This window comes from Pholcus phalangioides, unplaced genomic scaffold, assembly GCF_987345545.1.
Source record: "Pholcus phalangioides strain wild (caught in Gottingen) unplaced genomic scaffold, Ppha-v1.0 ptg000007l_1, whole genome shotgun sequence".
NCBI lineage: Eukaryota > Metazoa > Arthropoda > Arachnida > Araneae > Pholcidae > Pholcus > Pholcus phalangioides.
Window position 1 is genome coordinate 48246341 of NW_028301600.1, and position 23814 is coordinate 48270154.

The 23814-nt window shown below is 32.5% G+C and overlaps 1 protein-coding gene across 3 annotated transcripts in view; it reads right to left on the reverse strand.

The window, feature by feature from the left end:
- The window catches only part of LOC149085401 (sodium/calcium exchanger 3-like), a 106351-nt gene that overhangs the window by 81885 nt on the left and 652 nt on the right, over positions 1-23814 (reverse strand). The window contains exon 1 of one of the 3 annotated variants that reach the window (XM_089233400.1): positions 19369-19645. The exons of 1 other annotated variant lie outside the window; for it this stretch is intronic. The gene's annotated coding sequence lies outside the window, so the exon portion shown is untranslated. Of the gene's footprint in view, positions 1-18587; positions 18797-19368; positions 19646-23814 lie in introns of those variants that run through there. One more of the 3 variants, XM_089233401.1, reaches the window with a different exon arrangement.

The window sequence follows — 23814 nt, forward strand, 5'->3', positions numbered from 1 at the left end:
CCAATTTTACGATCGTACCCTGATTTAACGGTACCATGCATGTATGAACAATCATGTATAGTATAATAGTACGATTTATCATGTTTACCAACGGTGCAAGGCTTGGATGTTATGTATAATCGACGGTAAAAGTGATAATTGTTTTTAGTACTTATTAAATTTACCAACGCCGCAATGGGTACTATGCATAATCGCCGGTAAAAACGATTAATTTAGGGAAATTTATCAGATTCCCCAACGATGTTTAGGTACTATGCATAGTCGCTGGTAAAAGTGATTAATTTAGGGAAATTTACCAAATTTACTGAAATGCACGGCTATTATGCATAATTAACCTTTTATTATGTGTAATAACCGAATTTATCACATTTACCTTTAATATACGCATGTATGCTTTTTATAATTTCGTTATTTTTATGTGAGTGTAAGAGTGCATTTTTGGCGAAATCCACACCTCGAAATAAAGCAGAATAGATAATGATGTAAACAAACTGGTACAGTACCACCTTATACACTTTTGCTATCGAAAAAAAACTTTTTTTTTTTGTATTTTTTACGCTTTTACAAAAGTGAAAATTTAAATTTAACACTCATGAGGGGAAAAAATTTGTCACTTCATTAGGAGTGTTTAAATAAAGTCCGGTCTAATTGCATGAAACTTTCACTCGAGTTCTAGATACAAAAATCCTCTTTTTTTACCGTAAAGAAACAACTCCTCTTCTTTTCTATAATTCTTACTTTATTTAACAGGCAAGATGAATTCAGAAGAGCCACCAGTACTTTTGTCTCAACGAATAATGCTGAAACATCATTTTTTTTTCCCCCTTTCTATTATTTACTTTCATTCGCTTTTAAAAGAGTTACTTAGCAGCCCCTTTGAGTTTCTGAACCCTCAGGGCAGACTTACTAGGATTCGAAAGGCGAAATTATTTCTCCCAAAGTATTTAAAATTTCTTTCGAGAGAGAAAATTGGAGATAGAGTAGCATTTTTCTTTCTTTCTCTCATTTCTGTTGATACGCATTCATGAATAGAAATGGTTTTCTGTGTATATTTTTTCCATCAATTTTATTCATCGACGGTATCTGTGTTAAGAAACCTTGAAACGGAACAGTTTAATCCAGCGTTTCTCAACCTATGGTACGTGGACTAGAGGTGGTCCGCGACTGTGGCATAGACTTGATAATTCAATTCTAACTGAATGAAAAATTATTCAACTGTTGCAATATATTGATATTGGTAATATCCATATGGGTTCAAATAAAAATTCTATACCACGCGTTTACCATACCTCATCGAGGAGAATGCGATTCTATAAATACGGGATATCACTAATTGCAGCCAATAAAAAGCATTTACGCGACAAAGATTTGCTAATTACTGCTAAAATGGGTGGGGGGGGGGTTAGGATAAAAATGACTGATACAAATCGCAGTAAAGAAAAATGTATTTGACGTGAAAAACGTGCAAATGACAGAACATTGAGAAAAATTAGGGGTACACCGCGATCTTAAATACAGTAAAATACGGGACGTCACCAATTGCCATCGAAAACGTTGCGATAAGTCGACAAAATGCCCAGTTGTTGTTCAAATCACTGGAAAATTTAGGAAAAAACGTTGAACCTGACAAATATGTGAGATGGATATTTGTATACAGTGAAACCTTTTTTTTTTTCTTCGATTCAATTCAATTTTATTCATAAATACAGAAAATATAGAACAATATAAGCGGAATAAAAATTGCTTAGAAGCTGAGACATGGCTCTTACTAGCAATCACTATTTTTTTGGGTTTTAGACATTAGTTGTAACGATTGGATTCAGAATTAGATAAGACAATACTAAATGAGAGAAGGCAAAAAACCCAAGAAAGAACAAAAAAAAGGGATTACTCGAAAATGACAAAATAAAAAAAAACTTAGTGGTGGTAATTGCGGTGTAGCAACAATAAACCTTGCTACAGGGATACTCGATATAATGATAAATCCCTCTACAACGATATTTTTTCAAATCTTGTTTGGAATTGCCTGCAATAACAATATTTTTTAACAATTTGTTCAAAATCATTTTGAATTTGATTTTAATTTCATTTATTTCCGTTCGTGAACGCGTCTTATGTCATCGGTATTTTGCACCACAGGATCACCTAATGTGCCGAGGAAGTACATTGGTGTTGCTGCTTTCTGTGTGTGACACAAAAGTGCGACGTGGTAAACAACATTACAGTGGCAATCTAACTAAATTTTATAAATCAACTAATCAATTAGTTTGTTTTCTGCGGTGAATAAATACATAAAAGCGCATTTTCTAGTAGCAATAACAATGCTGATTTAGAAAATATAACAGCAGCATGAATTCGATGACGTGTGACTATAATGATGTCCCTAGATATAACGATAATCCCTCTACAACGATATTTTTTCTTGGTCAGTAGAGAGAGAATATCGTTATATCGAAATTTCACTTTATATAGCCATAGTTACATCATATTAAGTTATAGAAACGCCTTTTATTTACGATTTTAGAAACATTACAAATTTAAATAAGCATCACTGAAAAAAACGGGAAAAATGTTTACAAAAATTTTAAAACAACTAAAAATAAGGGAATGTCCCTTAATACGAGACACAAGTGGTCCGTTGAATCGTTTCAGAAATTTTACTGGTCCTTGGGTCCAGAAAGGGTGAGAAATTCTGGTTTAATCAAATCGGCGAATATCAACTATTAATGATTTTTCGTTTAATTATACTTCAAAGGACTTTTATCATTAAGAGGACTTATAAAATATCGTTAAAAATAATATCATTTTCAATTACTGTATCTTCTTGGATTTTAGAGCAATGATTTCGAGAACTTCCATTTTATTTCTTTTAAGTGTTTTCTACTTATACTGAATGCACCTTACTTTGGTTTTTTATACCATATTCCAGTATTCAACCCTTGTATAACTGTACGTCAAATATATAAATAATTGGAACAATCATTCTGTTTCGTGTTGTTGGATTATCACACGAAAATTGCCGATCATGTTTGACTCGAAATTTATTCTGAGTCTTAATATGTCATCATCAACTCTTTAAAATCAATAGAGATTTAAAATGTTAAATTCGTGCCCATGAATCAAAAATTCAAATATATATGCTACGGTAAATGTGATAAATCAGGTTATTACACATGATAACGTAAGTTTCATAAATTTCTCTAAATTTATCACTTTTACAGGCGATAGTATCCGAGCGTCGTTGGTAAATTTGAAAAATTTCATTAATTTAATCACTTTTGCCGACGATTATGCATGGTACTTGAGCGTCACTGGTAATTTTTTTAAATTTCCCCAAATTTTGAGCACTTTTACCGGCGATTATACATAATACGCAAGCGTTGCGTCGTTGGTAAACTTGATAAATCATACTATATGATATAGTATACATGATAATTCATGTATGTATTGTATCATTATATCGAGACACAATCGTGAAATTTGTTATCGGTATATCGAGGTACGATGGTGAAATTTGTTATCGGTATATCGAGGTACGATGGTGAAATTTGTTATCGGTATATCGAGGTACGATAGTGAAATTTGTTATCGGTATATCGAGGTACGATGGTGAAACTTATTATCATTATATCTGGGTACGACCGTAAATTTCGTAATCATTATATCGCGGTACGATCAAGACGACTGGTAAGTATGCATAATAACCAATTTATCACATTTACCGTAACATACATGGGTGTCGTGTAAGTGCTAATGCGGCTTTTATCTCATTTACCGTCCATCGTAGAGGTATGATTGCAATTTAAAAGTGCTCAAAAGGAGTTCAAAAATTACCCTGTACCAGTTTTGAGAGTGAAAATACAGTGTATCAGAAAATAAAAAGTCTACATTTTTATACGGTTCCCTTGTCCTGAAAGTTCCAATTTGAAAGTGGTTGCTCTGTATTTCTTGAAGCCAACAGAAAAAAAAAATCTTTGTTTCTAAGTGCAATCTTCACTAAGATATTTGAATAACAAAATCAGAGAAAAGTTATGAAGGAACAGCAAAAACTAACGCGAACAGCGGTCTTTTCCCCCATTTATGTTGTACTTTCCCATTTTCCTCCGATTTTTGAATGCAAATATCTCAGCTAGTATTTAACTCAGCATTTTTTGTTGGCCTCAGGAGAGACAGAGCAACAATTTTTCAACTGGAAGTTGGACAGAGGCACCGTATAAAAATTTAGATTTTTGTTTTGTTACACACTGTATTTTCACTTCCAAAACTGGTATAGGATAATTTTTGAACGCCTTTTGAGCATTTCTTGAATTAAAATTATACCTCTACGACGGACGGTTGGTGATATGAAAGCACTTACTGGACACCCTGTACACGCACTGTATCTCACTCTGGCAGAGACTTAAATTTGATATTTTAACACGCATGTGACTGTAGTGAAGCTGTAAGAAATATTCAAGACATTTGTTTTGCTTGGTGTATTTAAGAATATTTATACAGACATATATAAATCTTCAAAACGGAGAAGAAAAAAATGACTTACTTTTCGGGTAATATTATCTTTCAGAAACGTTCGTGCTTTTCACGAATTCAAATATTTAATTAGCAGAATTAATGAATCCGTTTTATTGACATTTTCATCGGTAGCAGCTGAATTTCAGCATGAAACGATGAATAATAATTTTAATAAGAAAAATCGGACAGATTTAATTGTAAGAACATTAATCAGTTCTCGAAGAATTTCGAATGATCTACGTGATCACTGTTCAAATAGTTATCTTTCTTACATGCAAGAAAACTGTATCAAAATAACAGAAGAAAAGTTCTAACACAAAGAAGTAAAAATAGATGAAAACTAGATAAAAACTTTACAAAGTTGGAAGCAACATAAACAAAAACACATTTACACGTTATTTGAAAAGTCTCATGTGTGTGAAATGGATTTCCTTCAAACACATACTGGCATAAACAAACAAAATGAGAAGCAGTCAAATAACGTCTCAAAGAAGCCATAACAATTGGTAATCCGCACTTCGGAAACTTGGCCGCGATCGATATTTGCTTTAGAAAACTGAAGAGAAATAACACCATATGAGCTGCAAAAGCAACGAGAGACTTCCTTACGAAACAAAATGTTCTTCCAATAATCTGAAGTCGATACACACGGAGCGTAATATTTTTATTATTTTATTTACTGGAGAGTTTTGATTTCGAAATGATGTTTTAAGACAACGTTTCTCATCCTATTTTCCGTGGACGTGGCAGAGGTGGTCCTCAGGCAGACTCCATAAAATTATTCACCCGTTGTGATTGATATTAAAAATACGTATTTGTATAGGTTCAATAAAATTGTATCTTCATACTTAGGTTCACCTTATATCATCGAGGCGAATGCAGGAAATTGTGATACTAAGTACGGGTTAACAGTTAATTGCAATTTATGGCTTTAAATGTAATTCACCGAAATCACTGAAGGGTGTGGACATAACAGGCTGCTATAAATCGCAGTACAAAATGTATTTCATGAAAAATATTCAAATATATGATTTGATGACCATATTGAGAAAAAGAAAATTCGGTAAATTGGGATCTTAAATAATAATCGGGAAATCGCCAATTATCATCAAACATATAAAACATATAAAGCACAATCGTAACTAAAATTCCAAAAAAATTCAGGACAAAACGTCAAACCTGACAATTATGTGAGATGAATATTTAGGATTTTCGCCATAATTACAAATACAAATACAACACCACAACAGGCAAAATGCCCAACGAGGTGGCTGAAGAAAAGATACCCATAATAAATATGCATGTCATATATTTCAAAAATACAGAAACCGAATTAAAAATGCAATTACAAACAATATATATACATGACAAAATATTATACAATGCGGAACAACATTAGCAATAAAATATCGGAACAACATTAGCAAGTTTCCAATCCCTTGGGTCGATACCTTCAGCAACACTACTCCTGTATATCTGTGGGACTGGCTCCAACAATTCGTTAGCACATTCTCTGAGGACCCTGGTATAGATGTCATCTGGTCCTGGTGCTTTGCTTGCACATACATTTTTTAGAAGATTTAGGACCTCCACGTCTTCCACTTGAATATCGTTGAGGATTTTATTACCCCATGCAACACCCGTGTATTGAATATCATTATCTCGATTAACAATCGACGCGAAAAAGTCATTAAAAGCATTATACATGCCTATATTGCTCTCTAACCTTCCCCTCTTATCGACAGGGGGCCAACACTGTCCCCTTGCATTCATTATTGACATTCCTAAAAAATTATTTTGGGTCAGAGCCAATGTTATCTGCCAACCTAGATTCAATTTCCTTTTTACTAACCCTTATCGCTTTCTTCAACGCTCTTTTTTTATCAGTAAACAATGATATGTCACCTCGTCCACTTTTATACTCACTGTGAATGCTCTTTTCTTTTCAAAATAAATGTTACGCACGCTATCCGTGAACCATAGAGGGTGCGATGTACAAACACGCTTTTTTCGAACAATTTTTTCGAACAAAGGGTATGACGTCGTGCAAAACAGAGGACAGCTTCGTACTAAGTTCTTCCCATTGACTTATCACCCCCACTGATTCCAACCGGTCTTTGAAAAGTTCCGCTAACCTTATTCTCAAAAACATCAAAGTTAGTTTTCCGAAAACAAGGAACCAGTCTTTTATTATCAACCTTACCCAAAGAAAAGTTACAGTGAAAACTGACGACACGATGATCACTGGAAGAAAACTTGTCCCCCACGAAAACATGTTCAAGATCCTCAGAACTAGTAAGAGCCAAATCCAAAATAGCGGTACCCCTAGTGGCTTCTGATACATGCTAATGCAAAAAATTATCGAGCACCAACTTACGAAAGTCCCTTTTATATTGATCTCCAGCTGCAAGATTCTCCCAATCTATACCCGGGTTATTGAAATCCCCAAGTATTACAACCCTCTTACGCTTACACATGTAGGAAATTTCATAATGAAGTTTGGCGATGTAGTTTGGATCCCTATTCGGTGGATTGTAACAAATCCCAACAATAACTTTATGATTTATTTTGTTTTCAAGCTCAACCAAATAGTTTCAATATCCCTTCTCTGCACATTACACTCTCTAGCCCTCAAACATGATTACACGTATAATATCAACACTCCATTCCCTTTCCATTCAGACCTATTTCTCGAAAAATATCGTATCCTGAGATGTGTAAGAAAGATTCCTCCCCATCTTTTGCCCAAGATTCTGTAATGGCTATAAGATCCAGGCTCTCCACAACTATTAGTTTCTAAAAAATCTTTCCTATTACTCAAGCTCCTGACATTAATTAGTTCACATTTTAATTTGCCCGGTGATTTAGTGTCAATCGAGAAACTATCAAAGTCAGAATTGGGTAATTCCTCGTCAGTACTGTTGTGATTATCATTAACTAATTATCATAATATAATTTATATTATGAAAACACTGTGTGTGTATTCATAAATTTAACCCGGAAAAACGGGAGAAAAGTATAAAAAAATAGGAACGGAAATTACAGGAATGTCCCGTAATACGGGACAGAAGTGGTCCGTCAAATTGTTTCAAATATTTTACTAGAGACAAGGACCAAGAAAGTCCTGGTTTTCGGAAAGGTGTAGAAACACTGTTGTAAGAGATAGCCATAGAGATAAATAGGCACATAGACATGCAGTATTAATTTTTAGTCTATTATTCAAACAGTAAACCGTATTTTGAATGTAACTAACAAGTAGGTTTAATGTATAATTTTGTAACAAAGTTTTTCTCTTTATATGATATTAAAAACACAGAAATATATGCATACAGTATACTTTAGTTTTTGTGATGCTTAAAAGACAATTAATAGTAAGTATGCATGTCATGTTCCTACGTATAATTCGCGAATTTTTTTTTAATACGTTGACACCGGAATTTCTTAATGCGGATTATATGCCATTGCGTGTTTATATTATTTACGGGTTTTTTTTTTTCTAAAAGGTTAATACAGATATAAATATTTTCAAAATTAATATGTAAAAAATAATTTTTCAAAGAATTATAGGGGCGCAGGTCGATAAGATACTCGCCTGAAGTACCAAAGGATGTTTAGAGGTGTCGCGGGTTCGATACCCATAAGCTTTCCTGACACAGGGGTACAACAGAAACGGACGGCAACATGACCACAGAAAAATCTCTGATAAATTTTTTTTACCATATATTTGCCATGTATATTCAAATATACATAAGAGCCCCCCCCCCCAAAAAAAAAGTCTTATGTATATTTATATTTGAATATTTATTGCAAATATATGGTCAAAAAACCCATGATACCTATTTATTTTCTTAACTTTTTTGATATTTTGGAAAGTAAATCTTTTAGTGGCATTTTAGTACAGAATACAGCTATATAAGTTCAATTCTTTTTTTATCTACATTAGAACGAGTTAATTCATTGATATAATTTTTTGACAGCTGCTGAAATTTTATGTGTTCGGAGATTTATAAAATCGTGCATAATTGAGGGGATTGAAAATAAAATTCAAAGTAAAAACTATTCATTCTTTGCTAAGAAAGATTTTATCTCTTTATAAATAATATTAAAATCAAGGCAAACTGCATATATATTACTGCTAATTAAACTTTTCAGCCGACTAAAAAATCCACTCTAATTAGTTAAATTACTGCACTGATATGTATTGTTTCAATTAAAACTATGCTAACAGTACCCATTTACATCCGTATTTAAAAAAAAATTCAATACTTTTTTTTTTGGAATGAACACCATCCAATTAACCAATCAGTGTTAATTGGATGGTGTTTCTTGGCCATGTCATAAATTATTGACATTTTATACGTGAAGCTCAGTTTATATCAACAATGATCCAATACATTACGAGTATAAACGTGGAGGAATAAGCCATCGTTTATCTATCCGCATTCGCTTAGTGATTAGTGTGATTCAATCGGACGAGTGGGATCTCGAAAAGCAACAGAACAGGTCATTTACTGCATTTGTGTAGGCCTGGTGTGATTGAAAGTTTGCTAACCAAATCGAAGGTCATGTAGATTGAAATCGTGATTCTACATTACGAAACTGAGCACTATTCAAGCGGGTGCAATAAAGCTGGTGTCTCAATTGATGTATGTATGTATACGAAATATTCACGGAAGAAATTTCATTGAATTATTTGGTCCGGAACGTGTGGTGTATTTTTAGTGCTTACATGGAACGTGGTCCATTCCATTTGTTGGTATATATATATGTGCTTTCAGCATTCATACGTACTTACTGCTTCTCAGCGTTCATGATACCGAATATAAAGGATTACGTTTCGTTCGAAGTCGCGTTTGTTTCCAGCTATATTCAGTTGAGTTGTGATATATTTCAGATAGGTATGTTTTTTTAAGCCCGTCGGATCAATGGAATCGATACTGAAAACATAAAATACTTGGTGGCTTACTTTCGTAGCGAGAGTTTCCGTGGTCAGATACCCTTCTCAAAGAGAGACATGCCACTTTCTTCATAAAAAAAATAAAATATTTCTTTTTACGATCGTTCTTCTTTGAAAAACATGACTTTAATCAAAGATATAATAAGTAGACGTCTTATAGACGAATATGCTCTTCACGTAGCGGACCGTTTTTCGTTTCAGTTATACAAATATCAATCAACTGGTCCATTCTTTTTCGTTTTCCTACATCCACAGACTAAAACATGATCCATCATTGTGATTTTCGATTTTTTTCACTCTTCAACCATTATAATGAGTTTTCTCATAAGTGCTTCCAGAGAAAAATCTTGAGCTTGAATTTATATTTATTTATTTGTATATATTTATATCTTTTCATTCTGTATCGTAGAGTTTGTTTTTAATAAGCTTACTCAAAATCATGCGTCTAATAGTTTCTTAGATTTGAAAAAATAATAAAACTGGTAATCGAACCTCTAACACAAATTTAAGACGCACAACTAAGTTCTCAATTAAGACTTCACTTATCATCTGTAACCATTCAAATATCTGCCCTTTGACGAAATTTCTGAAAAAAATTAAGGGTTACAGCTACATACAATTACGTAATTATCTTTTTTTTGTCCCATAATAATAGTTATTATATCCGAAAGCTTTTTATTGGTATTAAAAATCAAGTCCTCATAGCCCATAAAAATATTATAATCATAGAGATTATAATACTTGTTAGTGATTGATAACGCAGTTCTGTAGGGAAGTTATGCATTTATTTTACGGTGTTTTGCAGATTTTTCTACTTTTTTGTCTCATATATAGCGTTGTTAAATAGGTGTTATAGATCATGCTGAAAAGATTTTCGAAGCAACCTACGACTATGCAACATACAATTTTGAACGACTTTAACGTCAAGCATAATTAAAACAATTCGTGTGAGAAGCAAAATAAATTCATAACGAGCGTTAAAAGGATTCATTGATAAATGAAAATATACAATACAAATGAATTAGTCTCCATTATTTACTCTTCCAATGCAATGGAAAACCTCTTAGTTTTAATCGTCTTATAATAATAATAACCTAAATATGAACATATATACATAAAACATTAAAATTTCATCCGACAAACAGATAATCAGTTTCTCAAAGAAAAAAATAAACAATAAAAAAAATTCCCTAAGCATGGAAATTCAAAACCATTTAATTAAGAATACGAGATTTAAAGACTTACAAGAAAAACAAAAAATTGCAATTAAGATGTTAAATCGAGAAAGAGCAATCGTTCCTTGTGTCAGTTTGGAAAAAAAAATTGATTTTCGAAGGAGAAAAAAACCGTATCCATTAAAAATTTCCGCTAATTGCATCAAGACTGAAATTATTTCAAGTTTATTGATTGGACATTCAACTTTTATATCAATTAAAAATTCATAAAAAAATTTACAGAACAGACTAACAAAAAAGAAGCACATTCTTACCTTTTTTAATTTTGCAGAAAAAGTAATTCAAGTAATTTTGGTTTTTGGTGTATTCTTGAAGGAAATGCATTATTTTTTGAACACTACTTAGTTTTTTTTCTATAGAAAAAAATCTCATCAAGACAGTATTAAATTGATACCAGTTATTGAACACCAGTACGTTGTAATAACCCGAGTGGCGTGGTGGTAAGATGGTCGTCTGCTACCGTGAAGGTTGCCCTCACGGCACTAGGTTCAAACCCGGGGAGAATATAGATAAGATAGAGGCGACCACCGATAGATGGTGTCTTCATTTCTAACCCAACGCATTAATGGCAGTAAATTGCAATATATCGATATGGCCAGAGTTGGTGTTTGGTGAAACAGCACATTGGAATAAGTAGTTTCTTTTGCTCACGTATTCACAATAACTCTGTGCTCGTCACAAAACCAAAATATATCTTTAGAATTCATAAATTTCGGAAAAGATGTTTATTTATAAAAAAATATTCTCGGAATGATATATGTTTCCTGTTTTTTACGATGAGTGAGATATTCAACTTTTATATAGATTAAAAACTCATAAAAGAATTTATAGACTTTGACAAAAAAGAAGAACATTCTTACCTTTTTTTTTTTTTAATTTTGCAGAGGAAGGAAATTTCTTCAAGCAGTTTTATTTTTTGATGTAGAAAAAAAGAATTCTTGAAGGAAAATATTTTAACATTATTTAGTTATTCTGTAGAGAAAAATATTTTATCAACTATATATACATTCGATTGATACCAGTACAGTCAAATACGTAGCTGCCTTTGCTCACGAATTCACAATGACTCTGTTCTCGTTACACAGCCAAAATATATCTTTAGAATTCATAAACTTCAGGAAAGATGCTAGTGTACAAAAAATATCCTCCGAATGATATATCTATCCTGTTTTTCCTACAATGATTTAAAACGTCATTTGAAGAAAAAGATTCTAACCCATAAATTTCGATCCTCTCTAACGTTACGTGCGACTTAAGTACGCAGTTTTGAAAATTTCCAGATTTCTAAGTGTTCTTCGCATGGGACACGCCCCAACGATTCCATTGTCGTTGACAGAAATTACAAATCACGGTAGTCGAGCACGATACCAATTTGCAAATATTTATTCCTCACGGGAAAATAGCGTGCCTGTTTACAAGGATTCGGATTTACCACCAACCGTTTGGAGACGTCGAGTTACTGTATATATATATATGTATTCATAAATATCGAAATACAGACGTATATTACGCCATCATCGATTTTAACATCACCACGACAAATACAATGACAGTGTGATACAGAAATATGTATTACGTTTTCTTTACGTAAATAGAGATATCGAGGACGTTTTTGAATGAGAAATGAGGAAAAAAGTTTACGGAACACTAGTAATTCTCTAAATTACAGGAGAAAAATTACTCCCTCCTTTTTTATTAATTATTAATTATTTTTATTAAATTATCCCCTAAAATTGATTGATGTACGGGTTCTACTCTACCTGTTGTTTTTTTTTTCCATCTTTTATAGTATATAACAGTTTTACTCTCTAAATTTGTTTCATACCTTTTAACATTGACAAAAAGCCTTAAAAACAATGCTCTGCTGGAAAAAACATTAAAAATATTATTTAACCCTTGATTCGTTTAAAATTCGGTTACGCGTGTTATCAATTATATATGCTCTATAATAACAAATGGATTTACACATCGCGAATACTCTTTAAAAAAAATAAGGGAAAGAAATGTGCTGTTAACCACACTTTGCGTGCCTAATAAAACAGCAATGTCATTGAATAAAATTATATTCAAAATGAAGAAAACTGTTCAGTCCATCAAATGAGGCAAAACATTTAAATTTCATCTACTTAATCTCATTCAAAATTAGAAAAAAATTGAAATTTAAAGTATTTTTTAATAAACAAAATATTTATGAACGTATCTCAAATATTTTCCCTCATTCGATAAATTAAACAATTTACTTTGGTTTGAATCAAATTTTATTCTACTAAATTAATGCCATGCAATTTTATCACGCGCGTAAAGTGTTAGCATCGCATTTTTTTTCTTAATGTTTGAAAATTTACAAAAAGAAAAAACACAAGAGTTGTACAGATATTTAAATTATTATGCTTACATAGCACAGCAATATAATCGAAAATATAAATACAAAATTGAAATAAATCGAAAGATAAATTATATTTATACTAGAGCATAGTTTTTGAGACTTTTCGTCCGTTTTAAAAGGTAAGAAAATCTTTAACACTGAAATATTCCAGAAAAAATTATTCTGAAACAAAACCAGTGTTGTTTTTTACTTCACTCTGACCTTGTCAATTTGGATTGGGTTAGAAAATTGAGCTGCGTAAATTTATTAAGGAAACGTTCAGCTGCATTTCCTTTTTTATTTTTATCTGCTGTCCAAAATCATCTTCCGAAATTCTTAGAAAACGGAAAGATAAGTACTTAGATTCTATTTTTGACTTAGCGTGTATGCAAAATCACCACATTAATTCAATAATAGGATTCATTAGACTGGGAAAAAAGCAATGAGGAGGAAGAATTCGATTTATGTCAGGATTAATTCATTTGCAGAGTCTCAATCTCTTAAGCTTTCATGGTGAGTGCTTCGGAAGATTCTATGTATATAATGTATATATAGTATAAAGGGAGGGAAAATAACTGCAAGCATGCTACTTCTGACAGCAAAATTGTTCTTCCTACCAAATGCGAAGTGCTTGATGAATACTCCATCTACTCTCTTATTTATATATCACTTTCTTTTGTATTATTCTTGCCTCCATCGCTGATAATTAACTTTATATATTTAGTGATTACGTCCGTCAGTCTAGAATTTCCCTGATCTCTCACGTTAAAATTAGAATTTATCATGGTCATAAATGGTAAATATAATGTCTTATTTGTGTAGAGGAAGACGTTCTCTCCACTCCTTAATACAAGATAAGCAAGAAACTGGTTACTATAGAGAGATGATGACTAGAAAAGAAAAACCCACATTTGCTTCCACTGGGACTCAAACCACAGCCCTCTCACAGTGCGCAGAACGACAATTATATCGCCTTCTGGTAGCCTTGATGTCGTTTACAAGCCATTAGCTGAATACTTCTCACCGTCCATCGCACGGTACCCTTCGGTATATACGCTCCAAGGAAAAACTTTCTTATTACTTTTAAAGCGTAGTGGTAGTCACTCGCCTGGACAGTGAGACGGCTGTGGTTTGAGTCCCAGTGGAGGCAAATGTGAATTTTTCTTTCCTAGCCATCATCTCAGCATGACAACCAGTTTCCTGTATATCTTGTAATGTCTTCTTCTCTACATACAACATTTTTTCCGTAGATATAAAACTCTAGGTCTAAGTAAACTTCAAGATATTCCTAAGGATTGTGCTGTCGTCTACACTGCATAACCACTTCAAACATAATTTGTCGAAATTTGCCGATAGACAGAAACGTTTCCTAACGTTAATTATTCAATGCACTTTTTTTGTTAATTGAATAAAATAATCCCCAAAATTATATAATTTATATTGACAAAAATAGCTTACTTTAGATGATGATGATGATACACTCTTATGTTTGACATGAGAAAAACGATCCGTATCTCATTCAGAAAACCTTTTTTTTCAGTCGAAATGAATAGAAAAACAGTAATAAAATCTAAAAAAATATTTCCCCCCCCCCAGCTTTAAGTTTTCATTATTTATCTGTATTTGAGCTAAATCTTCTGGGAGTGGGTGAATTTGCCCAGTGGAATAACGTCATTTAGCTCTTCTGGGAAGCTATGTCGAATGAATGATGAGTTTAAGTAAACTTTTCGACGCTAGAGAAAACGTTCAGGTCATTTTGAGAAGTCAATATCTGCTCTTCGTGAGTTTTAAAACTTTTTTCGTCCCGTAACGACTCGAAATGTTTAAATAGCGGCGTCATCGGACGGCATGATATTAGCGTCTTTGTGTGCATTTTTTCATCCACGGTAAGTCGATAATATTGAAGACTTATATCGTATAAAATTGGATGTCGTTTTTAAGGAAGCCGCTGCTTCGTCATTCGCTAAGGAACTCGATAAAAAAAATTCAAAATGACGTGTAAGTTCCCTTCCCCCATCCTTTTTCATTCGCCCTCTTTCATGGACGAATATCTCCTTCAGCTTGAGATTATTCTGGGAAGGCAATGCCGAAAAACACACAAAAGGGGTTTTGGGTTCGCAAAAAAGAAAGTTAATCTGATAACTATTTCTGATAGACAGCTTCATTCAAGGGAACAGTTTGGAAAGCGAACTCTCGGGAAGATGAATTGACAATCTCTTGCTTCTTTTACACATTCTTGGCACTTTGCTTCCACCTCGTCGATATATCCTATAGCTTTACTTACCCAAGGAAAAAATTCTTTTGACCGTTTATTTAAGGAAAGGATTTGATTTTGGCTCATAAATTCCAGATTCCCATTGTTCTTTACTTGTAACAAAATGCCGTTGGACGTCTCTATTGTAGTGAGTCACACCAGTTCTCTATTCAAAAAATAAATTGTTGAACGAATACATTGAAAATGTATACATATTTATTTTTGTTAAAATTAAAGATATTTTTTCAATACATAATTGTCCAAGTATTTCTAACTTGGCTAAAAAGTACTGTTCCGCATATCTAAACGTCAAAAAAGACAAAAGCTAAAATTCACTGCTTTCAGGTTGATTGCTCTATTAACAATTTCAGAAAAAAAATAATCGTTAGGCCTTTTCTGATTTATCATTTTGCGAAACACTTCTGTGTCGGCCAGCTGCTATATGAATTTGAGTATCGTTTCGCAGCCCTACGATTGGAGCTTCATCCTCCAGCTGAATGAGTCTGTGCTATCGAATCCTTGTGGCGGTATAAATATATATTCTTGCAATCGTTTGGGAAACTGTTTGCAATCGCTCATATTAGAATCAGTGCATTAATGACTAGATTTATTTGGTAGACTTGTCACGTTGGTCCGCTTGTCCACAAAACGAATAAAATCCAGTTTTGACTTGGTTTCATAGGTTCTTCTGTTTTTTAGTTGCGAATTGGATGTCTTGAGGACCGGGAGAAAAGAAAAAGACTAGCTCCGCTCTAAGTTCGGCAATAATTTTTTTAAATGGTCAAACCAGCCTTCATTAACCCTCACATTTCCGAGATGAATTTTTTTTATAAATTTCCTGGATTCATGGTAATTTTTTTTAATCCCAGTAGATTTGTATAATTTTTAGCCTAAACAACCACTAATAATAAAATTAAATGCTCGTGTAAGAAAATCAACATCTACTAAAAAAGTACTGTAAATAAATTTAATTCCTTGAATATTCATAATTATTTAACCCTATGTGGTCCATGGCAAATGCATCGTCAAAAACCCATTATACCAATGTCTTTTCTCAATTTTTTTAGTACTTTAGGAAGTATATCTTTCAATGTGATTTCAATATAAAATTCGGCTGTATTAGTACAATAATTGTTTATCTAGAAAGAGTTTATTCCTTGTTGGTGTCATTTTTTTAGGGCTGCTGAAATTTTGCGTGATCAGAGAAATATAAAATTGCACCAAATTGAGAGACTTAGAAATAAATTTTAAGGTATATAAAAACTATTCAACTTTGAAGAGAAAGACTGACTTGATATATTTATAGGTAACAGTAAATTAAAGAGAAACCGCAATTTTGCAATTGTAAATAATTAAAAAATCCATTTTAATTAATTAAATTGCTATGTAGATGTATTATTTCAATGTAAAAATATATTAACTACACCAATTTACACCCATTTGTATGAAAAAATAATTCAATACGTTTTTATGGGGATGAACCGGAGAGGGTTAAATTTACAAATACTTGACAGTTATCCAAGTTTATTAGAAACGCGAAAAAGTTGTGCAAAAAGTAACTTGCGCTCATTTTTCGAAGATTTTGAATCAATAACTGTTTTTGTACTCATTTCCATAATATAGGTGGCAATATCTATGAAATAACGTCGAGATACTATGAAATCCCACGAAAATATTTTCAGTACCTTCACACTAATGCTCAGTTCCATACCTATTGTTTGATTTCAAATTGAATTATTATTTTTCCTTCGCGATTGTCGTCGTCTAAGGAATTTTTTTAATAAAAAAAAATAAAACGATTGAAAATAATGACAAATAATTTTATCTGAACGGAGAACATTTTATAAGCTCTATATAACTGTCTATATATATACATTTATATAAATTTTTTATCAATTAATTAGTTTTTCATCGATGGAATGGTGTTCATGAATATTTTATTGAAAGGAACGTTCATAAGAGCATCTTACATGAGCTGCGGTGAACTTTTGGAAAATTGATCCAACGTTGATGCTGTAACATTAATTATTTATTTGATATAGTTAATCTGTTTATCTTTGCTATATATGTACGCAAAGATGCTTTAGTACAATTATTATAAGCACTGATGGTTTCACAAATGCTCTAGTTAGGCTCATCGATCATATTTACAACGAATTAGAAAGTGTCTAAAACACTTTAAAAGGTATTCTATTTATACATAATTTTTTTTTGTTTTTTTAATTAGCAAGCTAATTTTAAACGTTAATACGTTTGAGATATAGAATAAAGATAATATTTGGGGGGAAAACTCCGTGATCATATTCGTTATACGTAAAATAATTTATTACCCTTCACATACGAAAAGAAATTGCTGATCCTTAGGAAAGATTTCTGTATAACTAATATTTACAGGGTCTCGAAAGAAACAATAGAATCGTTTATTTATATCTCAATAGATTAACTGACTTTGAAATCAATAAATTGTGATCAAAGTGTCTTATTCAGAATTATCTTTGTATAGTACATCTGGAAAAAAAGGATTGCTACAAATCTCCTCGAATAACGAAGAGAAATCCAAAGTTTATGATCAAAACATTTCAATGGAACTCAATCGTAATCTAATCTTAGGAAGTTTCCGGTATTTCGGTATCGTATTTTTTGAATTACCGTATCATTGTAGGAATCATACTCCGCTTCGAACGATTGATCGTTATATGAAATCTATTTCCTTTATCTAAAAAAATCTAACTTATATATACTACATTCTATATATTTCTTTTGAAAATACTTCGTACATTTCTAGCCGATACGAATGGGAGCACACCGAAATATGAGTTAAAAAATTTTTGAATTTCAGTTTTCCTCTTAAATTCCAATTTCGGTAATGCTTTTAATACTGAAAAATATGGCAAATTCATTTCTTTCATGCCCACTAACCAAGTGTATTTTTTCAATTTTTAAAGCATCTTAAAAGGTTAAATTTGTTTTGCTCGCTAAATACTTAATTTCATTCATGTGTATATCATTAATGAAACATAACAAGAAAATAAGGCATAAGATATTCTCTAAAGAATTCGATGTGTACACATTGGGTATGTTGTTCTTGTAACATATTGTGGCGAATAAATCGAATTCCGACCTACCGCTTCGTTCACATTGCCAGACAGAGCGAATAAAGTGACAAGGACATAACTTTTACGTATGTAAAACATTTACTTAGTTCTCATTATACAAATAACGGTTGCCAACGGCTCAGAAGTAATAAGAGGAGCAAACACTTACTCTATCCCTACTACAAGAAAGTTTCCGACCTTTTCTAACACAACAGCAAGCACTGATCCCGAAAATTAGATACTTTTCTCCGAAAAGAATACCGTCGTTTCTTTTTTCGACAAATGATGGCATTTCTTTGTTTCTTCCAAGAATGCCAGCACCGCTTTAGCCGGAAAAGAATGATCCCATTTAATGAATGACATGCGTAGGATAACTTTCTTAGCTCTCTCTCTCTCTATCAGCACCCAAAGGCCCTGTGACGATCACTAGACATGGAGTATTATTCCATCACCATGAAAAAGAAGAGCTATGCGTGATTTGTATCCATAAAACTTCGAAGAGAGGTGAAAAGAAAACACAGGTACTATCGCGTACAAAACTGTAAGAAGACATTTTTTTGTATAAATATATAAAGAAATGGGAAAGAAAGGACTTATATTTATTTTTAACACCTGTACAGAACTTGAAAATCGAGCTAACGAGGCCGAAAAAAACTATAGTATTTTTTTTTCACAAAAGTTTTGCGATTTCCTTGGCGGAGGGAGACACGTAAAGAGAGAAACCGAGAGAAACATTGTCTTCAGTCACAAAAAAAAAAAAAAAAAAAAAAAATTAGCTCAAAGCATCTTCTGCTGATACTTCGTCCCAAAATACCGCAGTTGTTAACCGCAACCGTTAGCTGAATGGAATAGTGCCGAAAAAAGTAACGGAGGTCACGGCATGTACAAGCATATCCTCAAGCAGTCATTTAAAAAAGAGACAGAGGAATCAAAAACTACCACCAATTTACCTTTCATTGTCCATTGCCGTGCATCATCTTGTCAGACATCGAATTATTCCGGCGGCGATAAGGTATCTTCAATCGGTCGCACATTGAAATCCATTGTGGGAAAAGGACGTACTAATAACAAGCGCACATATACTACACACACGCACACTTACTTACACACGGGAGGCTGTTGAAGTTCGAAATGCAACATCGGGACTCAGAAATAGCACAGGAGGAAGAAGGAGCAGGAATTCTACAGTCTTCCTCATCAGTGCCAGAACCTGCCTGGGTGAGTGCCCAGGAATTACTCTGCCTCGAAATAGTTCCGCGCTCAACATTTTGCTTGGGTATAGGTGGCGAAGAAGAGAGGCTTTCCTCTCTCTCTTAGTCCTTTCTTCCCTATTATCACTGTTATTTAAGCAAAAATAATCACTTTTTTTTTATCCTATTGACGAAAAACTAATCCCAGCACCAACATGTGCTAGAAAAAAAAACTCATTTCAATTCTATCGAAAAATCCAATTAAAGAATGAAGCCATGCAAGATACGAGCCTCATTATCATATTCATCACCATTCTTGATATGTTCTTAGCCCGTTGCCAAGAAAATACTAAAATACTTTCATGTTTGTCTCCTTGCTGGTTTTGATTATTGATTTGAATTTCTGTGTGAAAACTACTATTTTTTAAATGTATAGTATGTGTAGTATAATATGCGGTGAATAAAGTTATCAACCTATTAAATGCATAGTTTTGCTATGTACAAAGGGTTCTTATGTGTGGTTCCGTGGTCACTATGTGGTCCCGTGGATATTTGAATATACAGTACATGTCAAATACCCCATAAAATTAATTTCTTTTCTCAACTGTTTTGGTATTATAGAAAGTACATCTTATAGTGTAATTTTAGTACAAAATACGGCTATATAAGTACAATACTTTTTTATCTAGACAGAATTGATTCCTTGTTTGTGCTTTTTTCTTGAGAGCTGCTGAAGTTTTACGTGTTCAAAGATTTATAAAATCGTTTTAAATTGAGGGAATTGGATGTAAAATTCAATGTAAAAGCTATTCAACTTTGCTAACCAAGATTTTATCTGTTTATAGATAATAGCAAAATATAGTCAAAGTGTATATTTTACCCTTATAATTAACCATTTTAGTTCATTAAAAAAAATCTACTCTAACGAATCAAATTGTTGTGTTGGTGTATTTTTTAAATTAAGAATATGCTAAAGTAGCACAAATTTACATAAATTTTTGTAAAAAAATAGATTTCAATACGTTTTTATGGGGGTGAACCATAGATGGTTGAACGTTCATTACTTCAGCCAGTTTAAAAATAAAAATTCAGAATTGCCATTACAATGGAGGTCATATTCTTTCCATTTTACATTTTGAATGGTAGATGTCCCAATTAACGACAACAACTCTCTTGCATTTGTTGCAGAGCACGTGTGAGATTTCGATAATTTGCTAAAATCTTTTGTTTGCATTTTTTAAATTTTACCTTGAAATTTTCAACCTAAATTTTTTTCTTACTATAGTTTTGAATCACAAAGAAGGTAGTTATATATATAAGTGGAGAGTAATATCACTTCAATACATTTATTTTATGTGTGATTTTTGAGGCTTTGAGGTTTTCAATAAGGACTTATATAAGTAGTACAATTTGAAATACATGTTTTAAATGATCTTTCCGGATTTGAACAAGTGTCATTGACTTGAAAAAATTATCAACTCGAAAAACGAAATTGTGCATTCAAGGGTTAAATATATAAACAGCAACAATTCGAAGACAGATAAATTTTTACTGCAACACTGTGAAATTCAATCTATTCGCGTGTTTTGTAATAATCTACGAGAGAAATTCGATTTTTTTTTTCTGTCGTATAAGCACCATTACCTCCTATGTATGGCTACCATAAATTGCTTCGCGTGACCAATTACATGGAAGTGAAGAATTCCATTATAAAATATTTCTATTCTATTTTTCTATGTTGCTGTTGAATTCTTTTGAGGTGCAAGGAAGATGTGCAGTTTTGTTCAGAACCTAACAAAATTCTCTTGAGGTGTTATCCGGCAAGTCAGTACTTTAGAGGTGCAACTTTGTGTTGTGCGTGAGAGTATGTTTCTCTTGGCTGTTATCCCTACGTCTCGGCAGGTGCATTTGACGTCTACTAACCCACGACGTCTTACCCACAGAGTGCAAATCTGGCAATTTACTCGTCAGACATTTTTCACACCATTGTCAATCTATCAACTCACTCGCATATTCTAAAGTGTTAGAGTAATAAATTAAATTGTGTAATTTATATAGTCCGAGGAACGTAAGCCCAAAAACTAGATTTTCCGGGTGAGCCAAAAACAAATCTATTTTATCGCATTAATTCAGAATCGTAATTACTGTGATTCAATCTTTTTTACGGCTCGATATAATGATATCCTCACGTAATAGTATTCAATAGCATTGATAAAACACATGAAAGCAAAACACTTGTAATATATAAAAGGATTAACTTGAGAGTTACGTTCCTTTGGCTCTGGAATACAGTTACTTTCTAAAATATTCTAATGTAATGAGTATAACAAATCTTGTAATCGTAAAATTTCGTTGATAAAATATAGCTAGAAATGATGCTATCAAACGTGACAATAAAGAGAGCGCTCAATTTTACGAATCCTATATTTTCGAATCGATACGTTTTTATGAACTAGTTCTCCGGTCCCAAACAATATCCCATTTCTCTGAACGTCTCTCCCATTTTTGAACCAATTGTCCAACTTGTATTCGTAAAAATGAGCGTTGACTGTATCTGTCGAAAACACATTTCTAGAAATATTTAAAAGAACGAGAAGAAATTATTATGGAAACAGATATTTTCGGGATTTTATGCCGAGGTGAACTCGGAAAGAAAAGTGATCTAGTCTCCGTTGGAAGTCGAACCCAGCCCTCTTGCATTCTGGGCAAGCATGCTGCATCTACACCACTGGAGACACAACCCTGGCTTCTTTATTTCACGCACTGTGGAATGAGGCGCTGAAGTAGAGGCATTAGTAGCCTCTCTTACTTCAGCAAATGACCCCCAGGTGGGACGGTAGAGATAGAGATAGACGGCATTTTCTCAGCCAATATATCAAGGAAACAGATATTTTCTGGATTTTCGGCAGAGGTGAATTCAGAAAGAAAAGTCATCTGGTCTCCGCCAGGACTTGACTTTAAAAAATGGAAATTTGCGCATTGAAGGGTTATAATAATGAAATATAAATTGAAATAAACATGAACCCAGGCCCTCTGGCATTCCGGACAAGCATGCTAGAAATTATTAATACATTCGTACTTACACACTTCTTCACGTACTTCAAACAAGATGGACGAAATTTTCAAAGCAGATTAAATTTTTATCGGCATTCAATACTCAGCTCATAATTATGAATCATTTACGCAATGTAATAATATCGAACACATACAAACATCTTGAAACTTACCTTAAGAACGCAATTTTTTTGGAAAGCTACTTTTTTCGAAAAAGTTTTTGTTCGTTTTAATATCTCTCCAAGAAATTTTCATTTGTTGCGTTAAATATATAACTAGACAGAACTTATGTTACCATATAGTTTTAACCCTTCAACGCATCCGTGTAGCAGCTGATAATCAATTATTCCACTTGTTTGACGTCATAAAAAAGTTCAGTTATTTTCCATAAAAAGTAATAGTAAATTAAAATTAGTAACATTGCCAAAAAATATGATAAACTACCACGTATAATTCCATAAAAAACATGATTAAACAAAGTAATTTTTGAATTAAAAAATGGAAATTTGCGCATTGAAGGGTTATAATAATGAAATATAAATTGAAATAAACATCACTTAGAAACAGATATATTAGATAAAATGGATATATATAACAAATAAAAGTTTTTGAAAATGCACAATAACTCGCACTTCGTTATACCTCTGGTCCAGTATATATTTGAATATACATGGTAAACACATAGTAATTTACATATTTTTAGTATTTGAGAAAACAAATCTTGTGTTTTTCAATTCAAAATACGGCTGTATAAGTACAATACTTTTTATTCAGAAAGAGTTGATTCCTTGTCATGTCATTTTTTAAGAGCTACTGAAATTTTACTTGTTTAGAGATTTACAAAATCGTAAACAATTACACACACACAAAAAGTAACAATTATTCAACTTTGTTGAGCGAGATTTTATCGCTTTATAAATAACAGTAAAATGAGGGAAAACTGTATATTTTACTCTTTAATTTGATATTGTAACTAATTAAAAAAATTTACTCTAATTATTTATAATGACATGTTTATGTATTGTTTCAATTAAAAACATGGTGAAACAGTACAAATTTACATCCATTTTTGCGGAAAAAAAACTTTTTCCATAAGTTTTTATGCAGATTAACCATAGAGAGTAAAACAATGGCGAAAGTTTTACTGTGCTC